Here is a 22,904-nt window from a genome sequence, read left to right as displayed (position 1 = left end):
AGCTATGAATCCCAGATTTCTCAACCCACAAATGCCAAAGATAGATACAAAAGTCAGTGAGGAAGCTCTTTCACCTGGGTGAGAGAGCTGTGTGGTCTGGGCCCAGCTGCAGCCTTGGGGCAGCAAGAGCCACTGAAGCAGAAGCATCCACTTTTGGAGCCCTAAAGACTCTGGGGGAATCAAGCTGTCAATCTGAGTCTCAGTCCTGAGTTTCAGCCTTGGGGGGAGGTGGACCATTGGCTTGCTTGAGCTGGTGGAGATTTTGGAGAGCGAATCCTACTCTCAGGTCCTGGGCAGAAAAGAATGCTTGTGGTTGCTCCCAGACCAGAGCACAGGCCAGTAGAGAAGTAAATTCCTCTCCCTTAATTGTGCCACCTTGGAGGAACTGTGAACTTACAGGTCCCAAGAGTATACCCTCCACTTGAAAAAGGACTCAAAAATCCAGTAACTGGCTGGGAAAATGACCCAAAAAAAAGGGAAAAAATAAGACTATAGAAGGTTGCTTTCTTAATGAAAAGGTATTTTCTTCCATCTTTTTGGAAAAGGAAGAACAAAGATTACCATCAGAGAAAGTCAAGGTTTTTATATCCAAAACCTCCAAAAAATATGCAGTGGTCTCAGGCCGTGGAAGATCTTTTAAAGGATTTTGAAAATCAAGTAAGAAACGTGGAGGAAAAATTGGGAAGAGAAATGAGAGGGACGCAAGAAAATCATGAAAAGTGATTCAACAGCTTACTAAAGGAGACGCAAAAAATACTGAAGGAAATAACATCTTTAGAAATAGACTAACCCAAATGGCAAAAGAGGTACAAAAAACCAATGGGGAGAAGAAGGTTTTAAAAACCAGCATTGGTCAAATGACAAAGGAGACTCAAAACCTCACTGAAGAAAATAGTTCTTTAAAAATTAGAAGAGAGCAGATGGAAGATAATAACTTATGAGAAATCAAGAAATCAAGAAAAGCCAAAAGAATGAAAAAAATAGAAACAATGTGAAATATCTCAGTGGAAAAATAACGGACCTGGAAAATAGATCCAGGAGAGATAATTTAAAAATGATTGGTCACTCTGAAAACTAACATCAAATAAAGAGCTTACATATTATCTTCCAAGAAATTATCAAGGAAAACTGCTCTGATATTGTAACACAAGAAGGCAAAATAGAAATGGAAATAATCCACCAATCACCTCCTGAAAGAGATCCCCAAACAAAAACTCCTAGGAATATTGTAGCCAAGTTGTAGAGTTCTCAGGTCAAGGGGAAAATATTTCAGGCACTCAGAAAGAAACAGTTCAAGTATTGTGGAAGACAATCAGGATAACAGGATTTAACACCTTCTACAGAAAGGAATTGAAGTGCTTGGAATATGATATTCCAGAGATCAAAGGTGATAGGATTAAAACCAAGAATCACCCACCCGGCAAAACTGAGTATAGTGTTTCAGGGAAAACAGTGGAATTTCAATGAAATAGAGGAATTCCAAGCATTCTTGTTGAAAAGACCAGAACTGAATAGAAAATTTGACTTCCAAAAAGAAGAATCAAGAGAAATGTGAAAAGGTAAACAGGAAAGAGAAGCCTTAAGGAATTCATTGAAGTTGAACTTTGTATATTCCTACATGGAAAGCTGTTATTTGTAACTCATGAGATCTTTTTCAGTATTAGGGTAGTAGAGGGAATATACATGCATAAATACATAAACATATATATGTATATATACATATATGTGTGTGTGTTTATGAGTATGTTTGTGTATATTATATTTGTGTAGATATGTGTATGTAAACGTGTGGATATATACATGTGTATATATGTGCATATATGTATATATACATGTGTGTAAATGGCTGTATATGAGTGTATATATGTGTGTGGGGCTTTGTCCATCATTGCTGAAGAAGACCATGCCATCAGAGAAACAATGACATGACTTGCACTTGACTTTGTTTTGAGTGAGGGAGGGCTGTGCAGGTCACCAGCCTCACTTCTCCTCTAGAGCCATCTGCATCCAGTGACCAGATATTCATCAGGATGACTGGAGATGACCCAGGATGAGGCTATTGGAGTGAAGTGACTTGCCCAAGGCCACACAGCTAGTGAGTGCCAAGTGTTTGAGGTGAGACTTGAACTCAAGTGCTCCTGACTCCTGCACTGGTGCTCTATCCACTGTACCACCTCACTGCCCCTTTGTGTGTATATACATACAGAAAAGTGCAGGGTGAGCTGAATATGAAGGAAAAATATCTAAAAATGAAAATTACAAGTGAATGGAATGTACTAGGAGTAAGACAAAGGGAGAACTAGAATGTAGCAAATCATCTCTCATAAAAGAGGAAAGAAACAGCTTCTATAATGGAGAAGAGGGCGAACATTAAAGGAAATAATTGAGCCTTACTCTTATGGTAATTGGTTTAAGGAGGGAATAACAGACACTCAATTGGATATTGAAATCCATTTTACCCGGCAGGAAGGCAAGTGGGAAGGGGATTGGAGAAGGAGGATAATCAGAAGCAAACACTATTGTGGGTGGACAAGTCATGGGAGAGAATGGATTATATAAAGGGCAGGATAGCACAGAGTGAAATGTGCTCAGTCTTTTACTACATAAATATTATGGAAGTGCATTGCATTGTTACACATGTATGACCTATATTGAATTTCTTATTTCTCAATGAGGGTGGGTGCAGAGTGAGAGAGAGAATATGGAACTCAAAACTTAAAAAGGAACGCTAAAACTTGTTTTAGCATGCAACTGAAGATTAAGCTATACAGGTAATGGAGTATGAAATCATTTTTGCCCTACAGGAAAATAGAGGGGAAGGGGAATGGAAGAAGGGTACAAGGAAGGGTAGACATGAAGAAGTTGGGGAGGGATGGAGTACATATTGTCCTGGGATGGGGGATGGGAAGAGATGGGAAGAAAATTGTGAATTCAAATTCTTGTGGAAGTGAATGTTAAGAACTGAAAAATAAATTGTATATTAAAAAAAAAAAGAAACAACTGCATAGGAATGTCAAACATGTGTGTTTCCTTTCCTGAATATTATACTGGCTTTGACCCAATTCCATAAAGATGACTTATTCACAAACTACAAACACATAAAATAGACTCATGTATAGTGAGAATTCTAGAACATCTGATATCCATATGAGAAATCATTCTCTAATTAAAGCATTTTATCCATATCATAATATGTTTTTAGGGAGCAAATATAAATTCATTATGGTTTTGCCTACTCATATCAGTTATCATGTCTACTAAGTAGAAATAAAGATTGCATCCAAATCAAAGAAATTGAATAAAACATCTCATTAGCAATTTAAGCGGATGACATGAAGTTATATGAATTCACCAAAACAAGTAAACAAAATGTCTCCTTCTCTCATTGAATCTTTCTCCAAGCATATCTAAAAGTGGTTTAGATTCAATAAGCAAAAACTTCTTAACATATGACAAGGAATGATATAGATTTCATTCCAGAAATCATATTAGATCAGTGGATAAAGGTGATACCATGACAAAATAAAGAAAGCAATCAGTAAAAATTATCAAGGAACATGACAAATAGGGTAGAGATCTGCAGAAATAATTTTGGAAATAACACACAAAACTTAAATAATAATGCTAAAGAAGTTATGTCACTAAGCAACAATAATATTTGATAACAGTTGTATCCCATTTTATTTGTTAAATATAATTGAAAATACTGGTTGTAGGCTATGGAATAATTTACTCGTGTTTTTCTTTGTAGAAATAGAAAAGTTAATTATTGCAAGTCAGAACTAGGTCATAACTATCAAAAATTAGAGAAAGATTAGCCTTAAGACAATGGAACTCAGGGCCAAAATAGATTATGTAAGGAAATTTGAAAACTATGTTATATATCTTCAGAAGTTGGGGGAAAATTGATTGTATTTTGTGAATTAATGAAAGACATACTCTGGTAGTAAGAACTATATATCAGAAGTTCAGTTCCTTGCACAAACAGAAGATAAGTCACTATACTAGAAATAAAAGCCTTATTTGGCCTAAAATAGTATGCGAGGTAGCACAGCAACTAAAGCATCAAGACTGTCATCTGGAAGACTTAAATTATAGTCCATACTCAAGCTCTTACCAGCTTTGTGACTCCGGTCAAATCACTTAACTCTGTTTGCCTCAGTTTGCTCATCTGTAAAGTAAGATGTATAAGGAAATGACAAACCACTTCAGCATCTTTGCCAGGAAAACACCAATTGGCATCATGATGAGTTGGACACAGCTGAAAATGACTGAGCAACAACATTAAAAAACCAAAAGATCTCAACCAATAAACTTTACTAAAATGAACATTATCACAGAATGAACAGTTGCCCACAATCACATGGATATAATATTGATTTTTAAAATTTAAAAACCATGCTTTCAATAGATGACATCATACTAATTATCCTAATCTCTTACCAATATTGAATGAAAAAGATTTCAATGCTCAAAAAATGTGATCCAGAAGATCAAAAATATGTGGGAATGGAATCAGGTACTTATTGTTCCTGTCATATATCTATTAAAGACATTTCAGTGAGTTTGCAAAAGATGAATTTGAATGTTAATCTATTACTTAACTATAAAAACCCTCATTTTACCTACCTGTTCAACAATTCATGGAAATCTGATTATAAAAATAACGATAGCAGGAAAGCAACTTGTTCTAAGACCATTTGCATATGAGTCCCTTGACAAATGGTGATAAGAATGAGGTAACAACAGCAGTCGTAGTCATAGTCGTAGTCATAGTCGTAGTCGTAGTCGTAGTCGTAGTCGTAGTAGTAGTAGTAGTAGTAGTAGTAATAGTAGTAGAACTCATCATCATAGGAGTAGTTGTAGTAGTCATAGTAGTAGTAGTAGTAGTAGTAGCAGTAGTAGTAGTAGTAGTAGTAGTAGTAGTAGTAGCAGTTATAATAACATCATATTTGCAAAGTACTTTATGTCTTATAAAATCCTTTCTATACATTATTTCTTTTAAGCATTCAAAGATATATGCTACATATCAAAGTGACACTAATTGGATTCATCATAAGGAACAAAATGATGGAGAAAAAGAATGTAAGTTATTGTGTCAGTGGATGGACAGGAGGAAAGAAAAAAGAGGGACTCATTGTTGAGCAGGAAAATAGATAGAATTTACAAAATGTATAACATCATATGTATTTTTGCTGCCTTAAACATCTCTTAATCATCAGTAATCTTACAGAAGCAGGGTGGGATAATTGTTAGGGAGTTAGCCTCAAAACCTACATAACTTGAATTTTAGTTCTGCTTTTCACAAATGCTGCCTGTGAAAGCCAAATCAATTAACCTCTCAGTGTTCTGGATAATATTCTAAGATTATAACTTGCAAAGAAAAAGCAAACCTGAATTGGTAGAGTTTCTGAAACTATGTGTTCTTATACCAATAAAATCACAAATTCAGTAATCATCTTTAACCAGTAGTCTTGTATTCTTTATGAGGCAACATGTTGTAGTTTTGACATAAGAGTACAGCATTTTAATATTCTTACTCCAATTATGATTCATATTACCATGATGATCTTGGTCAAGTTACTTGATCTCAGTGGTTCTAATTATTTTTTCATAGTTCGATTGAGGTAATTGTACTTACTATGCAACCTATAAGGACTCTAACAGCTCTAAATCAATTATTTTAACTTTCTGAATAAGAAAAATGAAAATATTCCCTTGGCAATCATTTTTTTTTCAGCTTTCCCCACCCCATTTTTAAAGTTCAAATCCTTCCTCTTTCCTGGTCCTTGAAAACCAAGTTGGTGAGTGCATGCATTTGCTTAAAAACATCTAAGATTTCATATCTACCACCCAAGTAGGTTCCAATAGTTTGAGAACATGGCTTTCAACTATGTTGTAAACTGCTTTTTTTTTCTGGATATTTTAAAAGCATGTTTGATCCCAGCAGGTTTGAAAGATATATTCTGTTGTTTGTTCGTAGATGTCTTCTCAAAAAGTTTTGTGCAAATTGAATTTTTTAAAGTTTAATCATTTTAAATGCACCAGGAGAGCTGAATATTTAATGGGAACTGACAGTGAATCCATTTGGAAAGCATATAATCATATCCAATTTTCCTGATTTGTAAATTCATTTTGAATGTGTGTTTTCTTCAAGTAAAATGCGCCTGTATTGAAAAGCAGATTGATGTAACAGAGGACTGAACTTGTTTCAGGAAGACAGATCCAGTTTTGTACTTGACACTTGCTGGGTAACCATGAGTAGATCCTTAACCTCTCTGAGCCTTAGTTTTCTTATCTATAAATGGGGATAACAAGACTCCTGATACCAACCTCCCGGGGTTATTGATTCAGTCAGTGTGCAGTTACTAAGGGTCAGTCATTACGGGTTCACAAACAGAGGCGCTTATTGTCCCTCTCAGAGAACAACATTCACATATGTAAATGCATACAAAATAAGTAAAAAGTAATTGAGGGAAAAGAGGAATTTACATCTGGGAAGATCAAGAAAGACTGCTATAGAAGGTGAATCCTTAACTGAGTCTTGAAGGAAACCAAGGATTCTGTGTGAGAAAAGTAAGGAGGTAATACATTAAAGGCATAATGAGACAGAAATAGGAAATGGATAGCTGCGTGCAAAGCATAAGAAGAAGGTTGAGTTAGTTGGAAAGTACAGTTTATTAACGGGAATGATGTGTAATATGCCTAGACAAATAGGCTGAAGCCAGATTGGGAAGGACTCTATATACTAAAATGAGGAGTTCACATTTTATAGCATAGGCCAATAGGGAGTCATTACATCATTTGAGGAAGGGGAGTAAAATGGTCATATCTGTGCTTTTGAAATAGTATCTTGGCAGCTGTTTAGGAGATGGATTGAAGAAGGCAAAGAGAAGATTGAAGAAGACAGAAAGAAAAAAAAGGAGGCAATTGAAATATGTAAGGTGAGTGCTGATACAGGCCTATGGCAATGGAGAAGAAAAACATGGACATAGGCAAAATTGAAGGGGTTTGAAAGCTGCTTAGTTGGGGTAGGGAGTGAAGGAGAATAAAGATTAAACAACAATTCTTAGATTCAAGCCTGGATGACTTAAAGGATGGTGTTACCTTTAATAGATATGGGGAAATTAGGAAGAAAGGTAGATTTTTTTAGGAAGTTGATACAATAATAATGAGGAATATTTATATAGAACTTTAGACTTTACAAAGGACTTTGAAAAATGCTATTCTTCTCTGTTTCTCCAACCAACTTAGTAAGGTAAGTGTTATGAGTGTTGCCATTTTATAGATGAGGAAACTAGAGCTAAAACAGGTTAACGCACTTGCCCGGGATCACACAGCTTGTTCTCTTGTGTGTGTGTGTGTGTGTGTGTGTGTGTGTGTGTGTCTATATGCATACATATATATTATATGTATATATATGTATATATATATATGCATATATATATACAGAGACAGACAGACAGACATACACAATGAGCTGTTAATAGTTCAGAAGTTAAGGGAAATATTATAATGAAAATTAGAATCATAGGCTGAAGTGAGGAAAACTTGAGTTTATATGAGACCTCAGAAACTAAGGGCAAAACATTTAAACAGGGCAAATCATTGTTTCCTCAATTGTAAAATGGGGCTTAAAATAGTACCTTTATTCCTTTGTTGTGAGGATAAAATAAGATAATTTAAAGTGCTTTGCAAAATGCCTTACATATAATAGGTACTCAGGGCAGAGCCAAGATGGCAGAGTAGAAAGACACACATACACTTCCTCTTTCCCCACAGCCCATAAAATATCTGTAAAGAAGAACTCTCAACAAATTCTAGAGCAGCAGAAGCCACAGAACAATGGAGTGGAGGAGATTTCTAGCCCAGAGTGAGCTGAAAGACTGCTGGGAAAGGTCTGTCACGCACCATGTGGAGCAGAGCCAGCCCAGCGTTGGCCATGTGACACTAGGAGGAGCAGAACCAAGCAGGCTTCAGGGACAGAATCTCCAGCAGTAGCACAGATACCTCAACCCACAGGGGCTAAAAGTCAGTGAGAGGGTCTTTTCAGCTGGTTGAGAAGGGAGCAAGGTGTCCCCATAACTCAGGTTGGCAGCATTGGAGGGAACAGAAGATGGGGGCTCCCAAAGCAGGCAGTAGCCTGCATACATTGTTGAAGGTCTCATGAGAAAGCCCCTGAGGGAACTGAGCCCTGTGTGGAAGCCTTGTCCCCACCTGAGCAGCTGATCTTAATCTCACGCTAAATAGAGGCTCTGCCCTCATCTAAAGCCCCTGAGGGTTTGAAGCAGCTCATCTGAAACTCAGCCCCCAGTGCTGGCTTGGTAGAACTGGAGGCAAGGTGGTTCTGCAGAGGAAACTCAGAAGTCAAGTAACTGGCTGGAAAAATGTCCAAAAAAGGGAAAAAATATAAGACTATAGAAGGTTGCTTTCTTGGTGAACAGGTGTCTCCCCCCATCCTTTCAGATGAGGAAGCACAAGGTTTACTGTCAGAGGTAGTCAAGGCCCCTGCCTCCAGAGGCTCCAAAAGGAACTTAAATGGGGCTCAGGCAATAGAAGAGCTTAGAAAACACGTTAGCAGCTTACTAAAGGAGAACCAAAAAATTGCTGAGGAAAATAACACCTTTAAAAAGAGGCTATCTCAATTGGGAAAAGAGCTCCAAAAAGCCAATGAGGAGAAAGAGGTTTTATAAAGCAGAATTAGCCAAATGGAGAAGGTTCAAAAGCCCTGTCTGTCTCACAGATAGAGAGAATTCAGTTCAGGGAAATGAATGACTATGAGATAAACCAAGCAGTTAGTGAAGAAAACCAAAAGTTTGAAAAAATAGGAGATAATGTGAAACATATCATTGGAAAAACAACTGACCTGGAAAAAAGATCTAGGAGAAACAACTTAAAAATTATGAGACTACCTGAAAGCCATGATCAAAAAAAGATCCTAGACATTATCTTCCATGAAATTATCAAGGAAAACTGCCCTGATATTCTAGAACCAGAGGGCAAAATAAATATTGAAGGAATCCACTGATCACCTCCTGAAAGAGACCTGAATGGAGAAACTCCTAGGAATATTGTGGCCAAATTTCAGAGTTCCCAGATCAAGGAGAAAATACTGTAAGCAGCTAGAAAGAAAAAAATTTGAGTATTGTGGAAATACAATCAGGATAACACAGGATCTGGTAGCTTCAACATTAAGGGATGGAAGGGCTTGGAATGGGGTATTCCAGAGGTCAAAGGAACTGGGATTGAAACCAAGAATCACCTACCCAGCAAATCTGAGTATAATACTTCTAGGAAATAAATGGTCATTCAATGATATAGAGGTCTTAGAGTCATTCATACTGAGGAAAAACCAGATTTATATAGAAAATTTCAATTTCCAGGACAAGAATCAAGAGAAGCATGAAGAGGAGTAAGGATTCACTTAGGACATTTCTCAATATTTGAAAATAATTTGTGAGTATAGATACTGGTTTTTGTTTTTTGTTTTTTGTTTTTTTTTAAGTTTGATAGAATTGTCCTGTGAATCCATCAGGACCAGCGATTCTTTTTCCTTTGATAGTTCCTTTACAACTAAATTTATTTCCTAGTTTGAAATTGGGTTATTCAAGATCTTTAACTGGTCTTCAGATAATTTGAGTATTATATATTTTTGAAGGTATTCCTCAGGTTTGTTTTTTTTTTTTTTTGGTGGTTTTAGTTTTGTCTGCAAATAACTGTATATAATGTCCTGATTATTATTCTTTATTTCTTCTGGTGTTGCTGTGGTTTTTCCTTGTTCATTTTCTATTTAATTGATTCATTTTTCTGATCTCTTTTTAAAAAATTTAGATTAGGTAAAGGTTTATGAATTTTATTAACATATTCAAAAACTAGGTTTTAGTTTTACTTATCATTTCTATGGAACTTTTATTTCTAATATGTCTTTTACCTCTAAATTTTAATATCTCTTCTTTTGTGATTATATTTGTTTATTTGTTGGGTTTCTATGTTTTTTGAACATACATGTCCAGTTAATTTGTTTTGTATTTTTCTTTTTTGTTTAACATATATTTGTAAAGATATGTTTCTGCCAAGGACTGCTTTACTGCATCCCAGAAATTTTGGTATGCTTTTTCATCATGATCATTTTATTTTACATTGCTATTGATTGCTTTTAGTTTTTGGACTCACTAATTATTTAGGATTTCATTTGCATGTATAATCTATATCAAATTGCTTGCCTTCTCAAGCAGGGAGAAGGGGAGGAGAAAGGAAAGGAATATGGAAATCAAAGTATATGTTAAAATAAATGTAAATTTTTTATTTATATGTAATTGAGAAAAAATAGCAGTGTAAAATAAACAAATTGATATTCCCAGAAGCTAAAAAAAATTATGCTCTGCCATTTGGTGCATATGCCTAGTGTTTCTATTACTTCATTGCTTGTGATACGTTTTAGCAAAATGTAATCTCTGTTCCTTTCTCTTAATTAGTCAATTTTTTTTGTTTTGTGTGACAACATGATTGCTAACCCTGCTTTTTTTTTATTTTTTACACCCCAGCTGAATCGTAATAAATTCTGCTCCAGGCTCAATAAATGAGTGATCTCCTCTTTGCCCTTACAACTATCCTACAAAGAGGTCAAATAACTATTCTGAAGTGATAAAAATAATTAATGGAAGATCTAGGAATTAGTAATCACATAGCATAATGGAAATTACTCTGAAGTAAAACAAAAGATTTTTCTATCATACTATCCTGCTTCCTTTACTTTATAAAATGCTCTCTTTCCATGCAATTAATATGTAGCATCTCTATTTCTGGCCTCTAATTTCACTGATCCATTCCTTTGAGGCTGACTGAAAAATTCATCACTTTTTCCTTGTCACTCTGCTTCATCCATTCATCAGTTCTCAGTGCCAACTTATGCTTTTTTCAAGGACTCTCAATACCCAGCCCCCAAACAATGAAGTCCAATTAATTCCAAAGGCATTTGTGTTGCTAATGCAAGATCACCATCTAGTGGTCAAAATCTATAATTGCAGGCTCCACGGTTATCTTGTGTGCAGAGATAAATGCATATGTCAAGTGTTATAAAAAAGAACTTAGAACTAGATGTTAGGGACCTATGGACCCTATTTCAAATGATCTCAAGAAAGTTTCTATAGTTACCTGATCCTTAGTGTTCTTATGTGTTAAATGGGGTTGATGATAGCAGAGAATGGGAAATATAAACATGTATAGACACAGCCATTAAAGTGTAGAAGGAATGTTCCCTTCTCAATTTTCCCACTTTGCTGATGAGTGGGAAAATTAATTTGATAAGGATTTGCAAAGGAATGCCAAGAAATAAGAATGTTATTATTATATGAGTTGTTCAGTAGTTGAAAACTGTTGAGTGGATGAGCAGAGTGCAATAACTGATGTAAGCAGGTAATTCAAGAGATGGAGAACTAACTAGGTTCCTAATTGATATCCCTGTCTTCACTTCCTTTTCCAAAACATTCTTAATATAGATGACAGATTGGCACTGTTAAAATGCATGTCTTATCATGGTACTCCTCTACCCAAAAGATAGAATGGTTTCACATTACCTTTTAATAAAAATACAAATTAACTTTTTGCTACTTGAAGTCCATCATAATCTAACTCCAAATTTATTAGCCTGAATTTGCATTATTTATCTCTCACACACCCTACATTCCAGCCAAATTGATCTATTTGCACAGGCTAACGTCCCTGTTTCCTTCTGTCTTTGGAATCCCTAGCTCCTTCAAGACTTCGCTTTTCAGGGTGACTGTAATAACTCTCTCCTTTGTGGGGTTTCCACTGTTTCCAACTGTTGAGATTTTAAATCTCTACATATGTGTCTGTGTAATGGATATAGATGTGGATTTAGCTATAGATAAATATAGATACACACACTTATAAATGTACACACATAATGTGTCCATGTAAGAAAATACATATATAATTATGTCTGTGTATAATATATATGTAACTTGCATTACCCTGTTGCCGCCACTGTCCATTGAGCCTATATGAGATGCCTAAATATATAGAAACAACTTATGTTTGTAATGCCTACAGATGATCTGTGATCTGCTAAACTTTTTTTTACCCTGTTTACCTTTTTATGTGTCTCTTGAGACCTGTGTTTGGAGACTGAATTTTCCATTGAGCTCTGGCTTTTTCATCAGGAAGGTCTGAAAATCCCTTATTTCATTGAATGTCCATCTTCTTGCCTGAAATATTATGCTCAGTTTTGCTGTGCAGTTGATCCTTGGTTGTAGTCCTAGCTCCTTTGCCTTACAGAATATCATATTTCAATTCCTCTGATCTTTAAATGTAAAAGCTGCAAGATCCTACGTGATCCTGACTGTAGCCCTTCTATATTTAAATTGTTTCTTCCTGGCTACCTGCAGTATTTTCTCCTTCACTTGATAGTTCTGAAATTCACCAACGATATTGCTTGGTGTTTTCAGTTTGGGATCCCTTTCAGGAGGTGAACAGCAGATTCTTTCAATGACTATTTTGCCCTCTGGATCTATGACCTCTGAACAGTTTTCCTTGATGATTTCTTGGAAGATATTGTCCACATTCTTTTTTTCATCATGACTTTCTGGTAGCCCAATAATTCTTAGATTTTTCTCTCCTGAAGCTGTTTTCCAGGTCAGGTATTTTGCCAAAGAGACATTTTACATTTTCTTCTATTTTTTTCATTGTTTAGATTCCATATGACTGATTCTTGATGTCTCATAGAGTCTTTAGCTTTTACTCACCCAATTCTAATTTGTAATAAGTTGTTTTCTTCAGTTGACTTTTGCATCTCCCTTTCCATTTGCCCAATTGCTCATTTTAAGAATTTATTTTCTCCAGTTAGGCTTTGTGCTTCCTTTTCCATTTGTCCAATTTTCTTTTTTAAGTAGTTATTCCCTTCAGTGAATTCTGTTTTCATATTTTTTAGATCATTGGTCAGTTTTTCTTATACTTCTCTAATTTGGATTTTAAGACCCTTCCTGAGCTCTTCCAAGAATGCTCTTTTGGCTTGAGACTAGTTCATATTCCCTTCTGAATTTTCAGATTGGAGTGCAGTCTCAATGCTGACCTCTGTGGTATTCTTGCTTTGGTCCTTGTCCCCATAGAAAGATTCTATGATCTTTTCTTTTCTGGTTTGCTTCTTGCTCATGATAATCACCCTTTTCCTGATTTTTAAGGTGGATCTCTGCTTCTGGGGCACAGCAGCCCCACCATTCTTCTGCTTAGAACTTGAGTCTTTGTGAATCAAGTGTGGGGAGAGGGATGGTCTTGTCACAAGAGGTCTCCTCTGTTGAGTTAGAGCATAGGTAAGCTGAGTGGTTGGTGAACCTTGTATAAGCTAGTGTCTTTCCTACTCCCCTGGCTATGCTGAGGCATGCCGGGGGTCCTGGTATTGATGATTGTGGCCTCCACCCCCCTGGGGCTTAGGATATCCTTCTGGTTCACTGAAGTGGGACTGTCTGGGACACCTCTGATCCTGCACTTGTTCCCTTCATCTGCTGCAAGAGGGACTCCCCTTTGTGATTTTCTTAGCCTCATGGGCTAAGAGACAGCTGATCCCACTGTTCCAGGATTTTTTCTGAGGAAATATTCTGTCTTTTTCAAGGTCAACAAGGGGAGGGGAATAACATTTATCAATCCTTCTGCCATCTTTACTCCAGGAAGTTCAAGTAGGTGACTGACAGACCTTTAATCTGTGGGCTGAAAGTCTTAGGAGTGGCTGTTGCATTTACCTGGGGCTCTCTGGTTCTCTCTCACTCAGTTCCATTGGACTCCTCTCCTGAGCTAATATGCTTGAGAATCTGCTCTGGTGCTGGTTCAGACTGCCCAGGGCCTCCTGCTCAGTTTTGGTATGGTGGGTACATGCTGTTACAGCCTGTGTGCTCTGCAGTCCTCCATTCCCATGCAACAGATCCTTTCCATCCAACTTCCAGACTGTCCTGCGTTGGAAATCTGCCACACTTTGACTTCTATTGGATTCTGCCCCTCTAAAATTTATTCAGATTCTCTTTGTAGAGGTATTTGAAGAAGTTTGTCTTAGAGCTTAGATGAGTATGAGCTTACACTCTGCTATGCTGGCTCTGTCCTTCTCTTACCTGGTTTCAAATCACTGAATGGGTATTGCTTCACACAAACTGAGACTTGGGAAAGACCTTAGCTTAAAAAGGCCAAAGTCACTCACCGAATCTGGGTTCATATCCAGTGCTCCTGATCTATGTCTTGCCACTGGACTCAGGTAATCCTGATGAAGAGAGTGAGAATGATGACTTTGCATAGCTCTGCTTCCCTTAAATCCAATTCATTTGTATGTCAAGATGTCACTCTTTTGCCGCCAATTGTCCTCGTCAAGAAAGAAAGACAAATATGAAGACTGGCTTATAGTGGCTGCCTTTTATCTTCTTTTGTGTCTTCAGTGTTGAGGGTGTTTGTATATTTGGTTGACTTTCTTGGTTTAGGCTGGCCAGTACGTAGACATATAGGACAGAAAGCTAGCGTTCATCTAATAATGTCTGCTTGAATTACGCTGCAAGCAACAATATGGAATTTTTGAAAATCTGGAGACCTAAAAATTCCCAGAATCAGACTACATATCGATGAAAACACACAGAGCACTGAAAACCCCAACCTGAATGTCAGGTAAGAATTATTATTATAATCATTGTATGTTTCAACACAGTTTCAAGGAACGGACTTTAAGAATGAAGCCTGCCTGTGCAAACCATGGTCTAAGTTAAATCCAGGGCATGAGTGAGAAGTGTGACCCAGTGCATTTCTAGAGACCACAGCATGTAATGCTGATAGGAGTATAATTGATATTTCCTTTAATTCCTTAATAAGTACCCTATAATCATAGGTGTTGTCAATGAATTTGACAATAAATGTATTCCACAAAATAAACAAATTAAATTTAATTTGCAGACAGTGAAATAGAGAACACATTTTTCTCAGCTGTCTATTCCTACTTTCCCTCATCCAATACCAATAGAGCAATTCATAGAATTTCTTTAGCAATTTTCTAGGAAGAGAATTGAGTTATAAGAAGATCTATAATGTACACAAAATGTTGTATCTCCATTTATTTCTTGAAATAATCTCTAAGAGTTTTGGGGCATGCATTTTAAAGGACAAACAAAACAAAAAAGAAACTCCTTTCTAAAAAAGAATATTCTGAAGTTTTTCTTAGAAAGACCAAGTGAGAGAGCTCCTTGCTCAGGGATTTTCATCTACAAAGATTAGACTTGTCCTGGAATCAAAAGGTCAGTAAACATAAGAATCCATCTGTAGAAGGTCAAGGAGTGAAGGGAGTTCTCAACATGAGCACCTGGTCTCTCTTTCCCCAAGTACATTCTAACAAAGAAGCAAATGTTAGCAGGAAGGTGTCAGCAGATGCTCACCTGCTGATCTTTGTTTCCAGTATGTGCAGAGAGAAAAGTGATAACTGAGACAAGAAACTTAGAAATCTCATAATGCTTCATATATAAAAGTTGAAATAGCAACAGGAAGTTCATGCAAACTGCAGAGCTCAGATGTAAATACTGCTGTGATGGCTATCCTGAATTATCAGGTAAAAAAAAAGCTTTATTTTGCTTCCCTGAATCCATTCTCCTTAGTTCAATGCAAATGTAGAAGTTGGAAATCATAAATGCGTGATATGTGAATCACAGTGCAAGGCTGAACTCCAGAAGAGCTTTTGCACCAATTTGTTATATATATTCAAGGACTGATAAGTTGTATATAATTGATTTGCAAATTTATGTGAAATATTCTTTTTTATTATACTGCTATGGAAATGCTTGTTTTATTCTCTAAATTATAAATGAAATAAAATAAATTTTAAAATGATTTTTCTATATATTCTAAAATAAATTCTTAGATATTAACACTGACTAGAACCTCAGGAATCCATTAATCTTAAATACCAAAAAGAATACTTTTTAGCTTCAGAAGCAAATGCTAAGAATGTCAGAAAACCCCAACTGTCAAAAGAATGGAACAGTGGACAAGTGAGTTAATGCAGATTAACTCACTTATTAATATAAATAGAATGATAATGCCGAGAAAACTGAGAAAGAAATCATAAAATGGTTAAAGTACCTTGCTATGAAAAATGGACTTCTGAATTTTCTTGCAAAACAAATGCAGAAATTATGGCAACATTTCAAGTTGTTTATATTTCATCTTATTTTGCCCTTTTTAGATTTCCACTCTGACTCGGGCCAATCAGTGTTATCATAGCACTGAGAGCCATGCTGTGTAAGCACAGAAGACATTATTATTTTCAAACCTACTCCCTTACCTCTGAGATTATCATCAATTTATATTGTATATATCTCTTATGTACATAGGTATTTTCATGTTGTCTATCCCATTTGAATGTTAGCTCCATGAGGGAAGGGACTGTGTTATTTATTACCTTTCTTTGTAAACTTATGTTTAGCTCTTTTTTTCTTTTTCTGACCTCTGATACCTTCTAGTTGTTTGTTAAAGTAACTTAGTCTTTCTGAGATTCAGATTTCTTACCTACATATCACTTCATCTGTGTTCACTTTACCATCTCCCAGTATCACTGAGAGGCTCAACATGCAGAGGATATAATACAACTTCTACCATCAGAATTCTTAGAGTAACTCTAAAGTATTGGTGATTTTGTTTTTCACTACTACCTCTTGTTAGGCTCTGCCTGCTTTGCCCTACCCTCCCCCTCATTGATAAACAATTCACTTTTTTAAAAGGATATCTATTGCAATAGTATAATAAGAATTGCTGGCACAAAAACACCATACAACCACAAGACCAGGGAACATCCACAAGTACATAATAATTATTAGAAGATTGTATGCTCAAACTTTACACATATGGCAAAGGGATAAGTTATACCTTCTGGTTGAATAGAAGCCCTTTTCTCTGTTCCTCATATATTTATCAGGTTCTTCTGAAGTGTTTTTAGCTCCCTTCTGGGCTTTAATATTACCAACTCCTTGTATAGACCTGAAGATTGAATTTTCTCTACTCTGAAGAAATCTTATTCCCTGAAACATTTTCCAAAATGTGAAAAACACAATAAAAATTATTGGTTATGAGTATAATGAAATAATTTGATCACTTAAAATTCATACCCTTCTGTTTTTTCTGTAAAGTCCTTTTGATTTGATTTCATCTGATAATGATACCAAATGTCTTTCGTCAATGTACTTAGGTTATCCCTATCATTTCCCAGCCACATATATTATTTGTTACTAAGTCCAGTCTTTCCAATGATATGGTCAATGGTGAATGGGAGGAGCTCAAGTGGAAGAGAGCACGACACTACCTCTGGGTCACCTGCCCTCCTCTAGCTCTCTGACATAGGTACAATGGTATGGACAATATTTAAAGAAAGCTTAAAGTCAAGAGAACTGGAGTTGAAATCTGACCTCAGACACTCACTATCTGTATGACTCTTAGAATGTCACTTAACCTTTGTTTGCTTCACTTTCCTCATCTATAAAATGGGGATAATAGCTATGTATCTCCAAAGGTTGTATTAATAATTAAATGTCATAATATTTGCTAAGCATTTTGTAAACGAAAAAAGCTCTATTTTCCCAAAAATAGTTTATAGAATATTAGAATAAATTGTTCTTTAAATGTTTGGTAGAATTCACTTGGAAATCCATCTGACCCTAGAGAAGGTTTTCTTAGAGATTTCATTGTTCTCTAAAATGGAGTTAAGTTATTTAAGTATTTTATCTCTTCTTTTGTTAATCTGGGCAATTTTTATTTTTTAAAATACTCATTTATTTCACTTAGATTGTCAAATATATTAATATATAGTTGGGCAAAATAGTTCCTAATTACTGCTTTAATTTTATCTTCATTGATGGTGAAGTCATCCATTTCATTTTTTATTCTGATTATTTAGTTTTCTTCTTCCTCATTTTACAAATTAAATTAACTATAGATTTATCTATTTTATTGTTATCTTTTTTTATAAAATAATCTCCATTTTTTATAGGTTCATTTTCTTATTTTTGCTTTTATTGATCTCCCCTTTGATTTACAAAATTTAATATTTAGTATTTAATTGAAGATTTTAAATTGTTCTTTTTTCTACCTGATTTAACTGCATACCCAATTAATGGATTTGTTCTTTCTCTATTGTATTCATGTACCAGTTTAGAGATACAAAATTTCCCTTAGTTCTACTTTGACCAAATTCTATAAATTTTGCTATATGTCTCATTATTGTTATTCTCTTTGGTCAAATTATTGATTGTTTTTTGAATTTGTTGTTTGGCCTACACGTTATTTAGAATCAGATTATTTATTTTCCAATTAATTTTAATGTGTCTTTTCATAGTCCTTTATCACATATAATTTATTGCATCATGATCTGAAAAGGATGTATTTAATACTTCTGACTTTCTGCATTTGAACATGAGGTTTTTATGCCCTAATGCACGTTTAATTTTATTGTACATGTCATGTACCTCTAAGAAAAAAGGGATATTCTTTTCTATCCTCACTTCATTTTCTACAAAGGTCTATCATATCTAACTTCTAAGTTGTTGACACTTTTTTCATAATTCTCTTGCATAACTCATTTATTTTCCCAATTTTCCCTTCAATCTCTCTTCCTTAATTTTTAAATCCAATTTGAACTCTTCCAAGAGGACTTTTTGAGCTTGAGACCAATTCGTATCTCCCTTTGAGGCTTTGCATGCAGACATTTTGGTATTATTGTCCTGTTCTGAGTTTGTGTTTTGATCTGTCCTGTCACTATAGTAGATTTCAGTGGTCAGAGCTCTTTTTTGTTGTTTTTTGCTCATTTTAAAAGTTGAGGCTCCTGAGAGTAGGTGGGGTCAGGGAGGGTGGGTCCTCTCCCAAGCTTCTTTCACTGGGAGCCAGGGGCCTGGTCACTTACTTTCTGCAGTGGAGCCTTTGGAGCTGGTGACTTGCCCACTAGACCAGGGTGGCCTGGATTAGTCTCATTTGTTTTGCTGAAGCTTCCTGGGCTGGTAATCCTCTGCTGTCTTGTGACTGAAAGCCTGTCAATGGGCCAGTTGTGCTATCGGCCTGCTGAACTGGGACTATGAGACCTTGGTTGCTTATTTGTGCTGAGGCTAAACACCTGCTGCTGGCTTGCCTAGATATTGTCTGCCCTGGTCTGTGTTCCCCTTTTACCCAAGTAAGACAGAGCTTTCTTGAAATACTTCTAAGTTTTCTTGGGCTGGAAAATCATTTCCCTCTATTTTTTTTAAGCTTTGTCACTTCAGAATTCTTTTAGAGACTTGATTAAATGTTGTTTCCAAGGAAAACTTGGGAGAACTCAGACAACTTCCTGGCTTCTCTCTGCCATCTTGGCTCTACCCTCTTGCTATGTTTGTTATGAAATAATTGAATCACTTGAAATTTCTTTTCTTCTCTTTTGTTCTCAGACTCTTTTTGATTTCCTTTTGTCTGAAAGTGATTCCAAGTAACAAAAAAGTTGAATTAACAACAAAAAGAGCTTTAAAAAGAACAACACAAAAGAATAGGGAAATAAGAAAGTAATGTTTACAATAATAGATTGTACAATCCAGGTAAAAGCAATAAACCTCAATGCTGTAACAATTACTTTAGCACAGTTTTGAAAAGGACTGTAGGGGACCCAATCAAATTGTTGTAGCCCCCAGAGTCATATTCTTATGTCTCTTTGACAGCAGAGAATCTAAATGTTTAAAATTAGAGTTACAGATAAAGTCTTTTCCCCTCACTTGTTATACATTTAAATGTTTGAAATATTTTTTATCAAATCTGCAATGGAAATTTTTTGTTACTTTTATTATTTTTTTTTGTCTTCTAGATAATTACACAAGTTTCTATGAAGTCTTTTGCATAAAGAAATTTTAAAGGTAGAGAGCAAAACATTTTATGTACTGATTATTTCAGTAAGATTGAACTGAAGAAACCTCTTACTTGAAAATTTTACTTCACAGAGGGTATTCATGTGTATAATATCAAGTTGCCTTGGTAACCTAAGCACACTATGGAGAGATAACTTTGAAACCTTCATGGTCTACTCAACTTTAGTTATTTTGTGTTCACCAATTTGACTTTGAGGATTTAACTGAATACATAAACCATACAATCCTTTTAAAATTGGATTTACTGATGCCATTAAAAAACAGCATAGTCTTTTCTGGATATAACAAGTTTCAGGTTAGTTATAACCATATTTTATACAACTCAGCAACCCCAAACTCCCAGGCATTGAACCCTATCTTTCAGAGAAGATAGACTTTAACAAGAACAATGGTCTGATAATGTTTGCAACATCCTGTTCATTATGTCATTCTGCCAAGGGAAGTGTTGCCTATTCTCTCATCTGATTCCTAGGACTATAATTTAATCCTTTTCTTTAAGAAAAAAATATTGAAAAGGTACTAATGCTTCAGATAATCTATTGATAGAGTGTAAGGTAAGCAGCAATCTCTTGAAAGAGAGCAAGTAGTATTGGTGTTATACCAAAATAGAGGACTATTTGGCATTACTTTTTGAAAGAAATGCAGATCTTTTTAATGGAACCCAATTCTACTCTCCAAGGCAGATAGGCACTTATGTTGGGATGCTAAGTCATATGAACTTGTAATGCAGGGACAGACATTCTGGTTGACAGTTCCATGGGACTCTTTGTTTTCAAATACAGCTTATGATCTATATTAAAAGGATTCAGTCTCTACTTAATACCTTTAATGTTCAAGCCTCTAATATGCTGGTCATGAAATATAGAAGCCATGAGGTAATTGGGAAAAAAGAAAAAGAGAGTGTGAAGTAAGAGTTACAGAAGGTAGTATAAAAGAGAGACACAATGTAGAGAAGTGCCCGTAGAGAAACTGGTGGGAGTAGCAAGGAAAGAGTGAATATTAGCATTGATCCTGCAGCATAACACTAGCTGTTTGTGGGAGATGCATTAATTCCCTTGGCAATCTGGGGACTAGTTGCCAGTTTCTGTGCATTTCCTGACTCTAAAAAATCAGCAGGACAAGAATTCATTGAAAGATCAATATTACATTTTATTCACATACTGCTTCAAGATCCTTCTTTTTTCCCCTTTATTCAGGTCAAATGCCTGACATCTAAAAGCATACCTTTGATGCTTTCAAATCATTTAATGCTCCCCATTATAGCTGAACACTTGGATGAGATTCCACATCTCCTGCAATTCCCCAGCACTTGTCTTTTTAGAACTCATTTTAAAACTCAATAATAAATCTTACTTGCTTATTGAGCTGAGGGATGAAGAGGGTAAGAGGAGAGATTTGGACAATATCAAAAAATAGCCATTAAGGACAATTTCCTACTTGACATTTTGACATGGTTATAGCCCCCAAATCACTTATTCAAATTATGTTGGGAAAGTTATGGACAAGTGAACAGGGAGACACCACACTTCTGCTTTTAGCTCCATAGATACTTGTATTTTGTTTTATGTCAGTCTGGGGACAGTCTGTGTGACAAAAAAAAATCTGGGTCAAATTAATAAATTGACTATTAATCTAATATCAGAAGAATAATAGCTAATATTTTTATATTATCTCCGGGTTTATGAAGTATTTTGCACAATCATCATATTTTATCTTTCATTATAGGATTATTTGGTGGTTACTGAAGGCAAAAGTTCCATATCTCCATTTTAAAATTGGGAAAATATGATTTGAGAGAAATGAAATTTTGATGTAGTAGAAAGAGAACTGAAGCTGTGGTCAGAAGACCAAGTTTGGTTCACAGTCTCTCAACATCTATACATACTCCAGCTCGGCAGGCACAGAGATGGAGGCTGGGGGACTATGGATGTACGCCATGGTGGAGTTATAGCTGTGGGTGCAGGAGGTGGTGGACCCCATGGTGAAAGGGCTGGAGTGGGAGAATACCTGCAAGATGCAGGGCACCATGTTGCAGTGAAATGCCAGCTTCTGTGAAGATACCCAGGCCAACATGCAGCAGTTTCATCAGTGCATTGAATGCTGCCATGCTCCCTTGGCCCAGTCACAGGATCTTGTGACCAGAGAACTAGAGAAATTCCAGGACTGTTTGGCTCAATGTACCATGCATTGCAATGACAAAACCAAAGACTTGATGGATACTGGAAGCAAGGAGTAGCAGGTGAAGATGCAGCTAGAGTCCTGTGTGACCAAATGTGTTGATGACCACAAGCACCTCATCCCCAGCATGATCAAGAAGATGAAAGATTCCCTGGCATCTACTACAAAATAGAGTCATCATTAGTAGTCATCTGGGGTGAGAGAATGAGTCTACTTGTATAATTCTATGGAAATTTTTACTTTCATTGAAAATTTAAGAATGAAGAAATTGACCCTGGTAGCAAGTTAAATACTTTTATGGGAATTTTTCATCTGCCTCTTGACTCTGTTTGTTCCATTATATATTTTAGCCCGTAGGTGAAGAAATGGAAAAAATTGGTGCTCAGATCTGAATTGAAGGAAGCTTGGAGAACTAATAGTATCCAGCCCCATCCCTTCAATGAAGATGACCCATATTCTATCTGGTGCAGCCCTTAACAGCCTTCAGCTACTTCAAAGGTATTCCATTCCTAGAAGCTGGAATAAATGTTTGGGTTTATAGGTATTAGCAGCTTTCCTCCCAACCTACCTCTCATCTGGTGTGAATACTTGAGGTAACCATACACTTTTGTTTGGTGCCAACTTCACATCTACCTTATTGAACCATTTCCCATAGACCAGAAAGCAGCAGCCATGAATGCACTACTGATTAGAAAAGAGAAACACAGTTGTGCTTTTAGCCCAGTACAAGAATTGTCAATTCAAGGGGGAGTCTGGGGAAAGAGGGTTACTTGCATTAAAACACTGAACGGATCCCAGATGATCTTTCCTTTGAGGAAG

At 36.0% G+C, this 22,904-nt stretch overlaps 1 pseudogene; it reads left to right on the top strand.

Annotated features, from left to right (window-relative positions):
* Positions 1–21,843: 21,843 nt before the first annotated feature.
* Positions 21,844–22,288, top strand: LOC140522410 (protein FAM136A pseudogene; annotated as a pseudogene).
* The last annotated feature ends 616 nt before the right edge of the window (positions 22,289–22,904 follow it).

This window comes from Notamacropus eugenii, chromosome 1, assembly GCF_028372415.1.
Source record: "Notamacropus eugenii isolate mMacEug1 chromosome 1, mMacEug1.pri_v2, whole genome shotgun sequence".
In the NCBI taxonomy this organism is placed as follows: Eukaryota; Metazoa; Chordata; class Mammalia; order Diprotodontia; family Macropodidae; genus Notamacropus; species Notamacropus eugenii.
The sequence above is the reverse complement of the archived record's forward strand: the minus strand, read 5'-3'. Positions and strand labels throughout refer to the sequence as shown.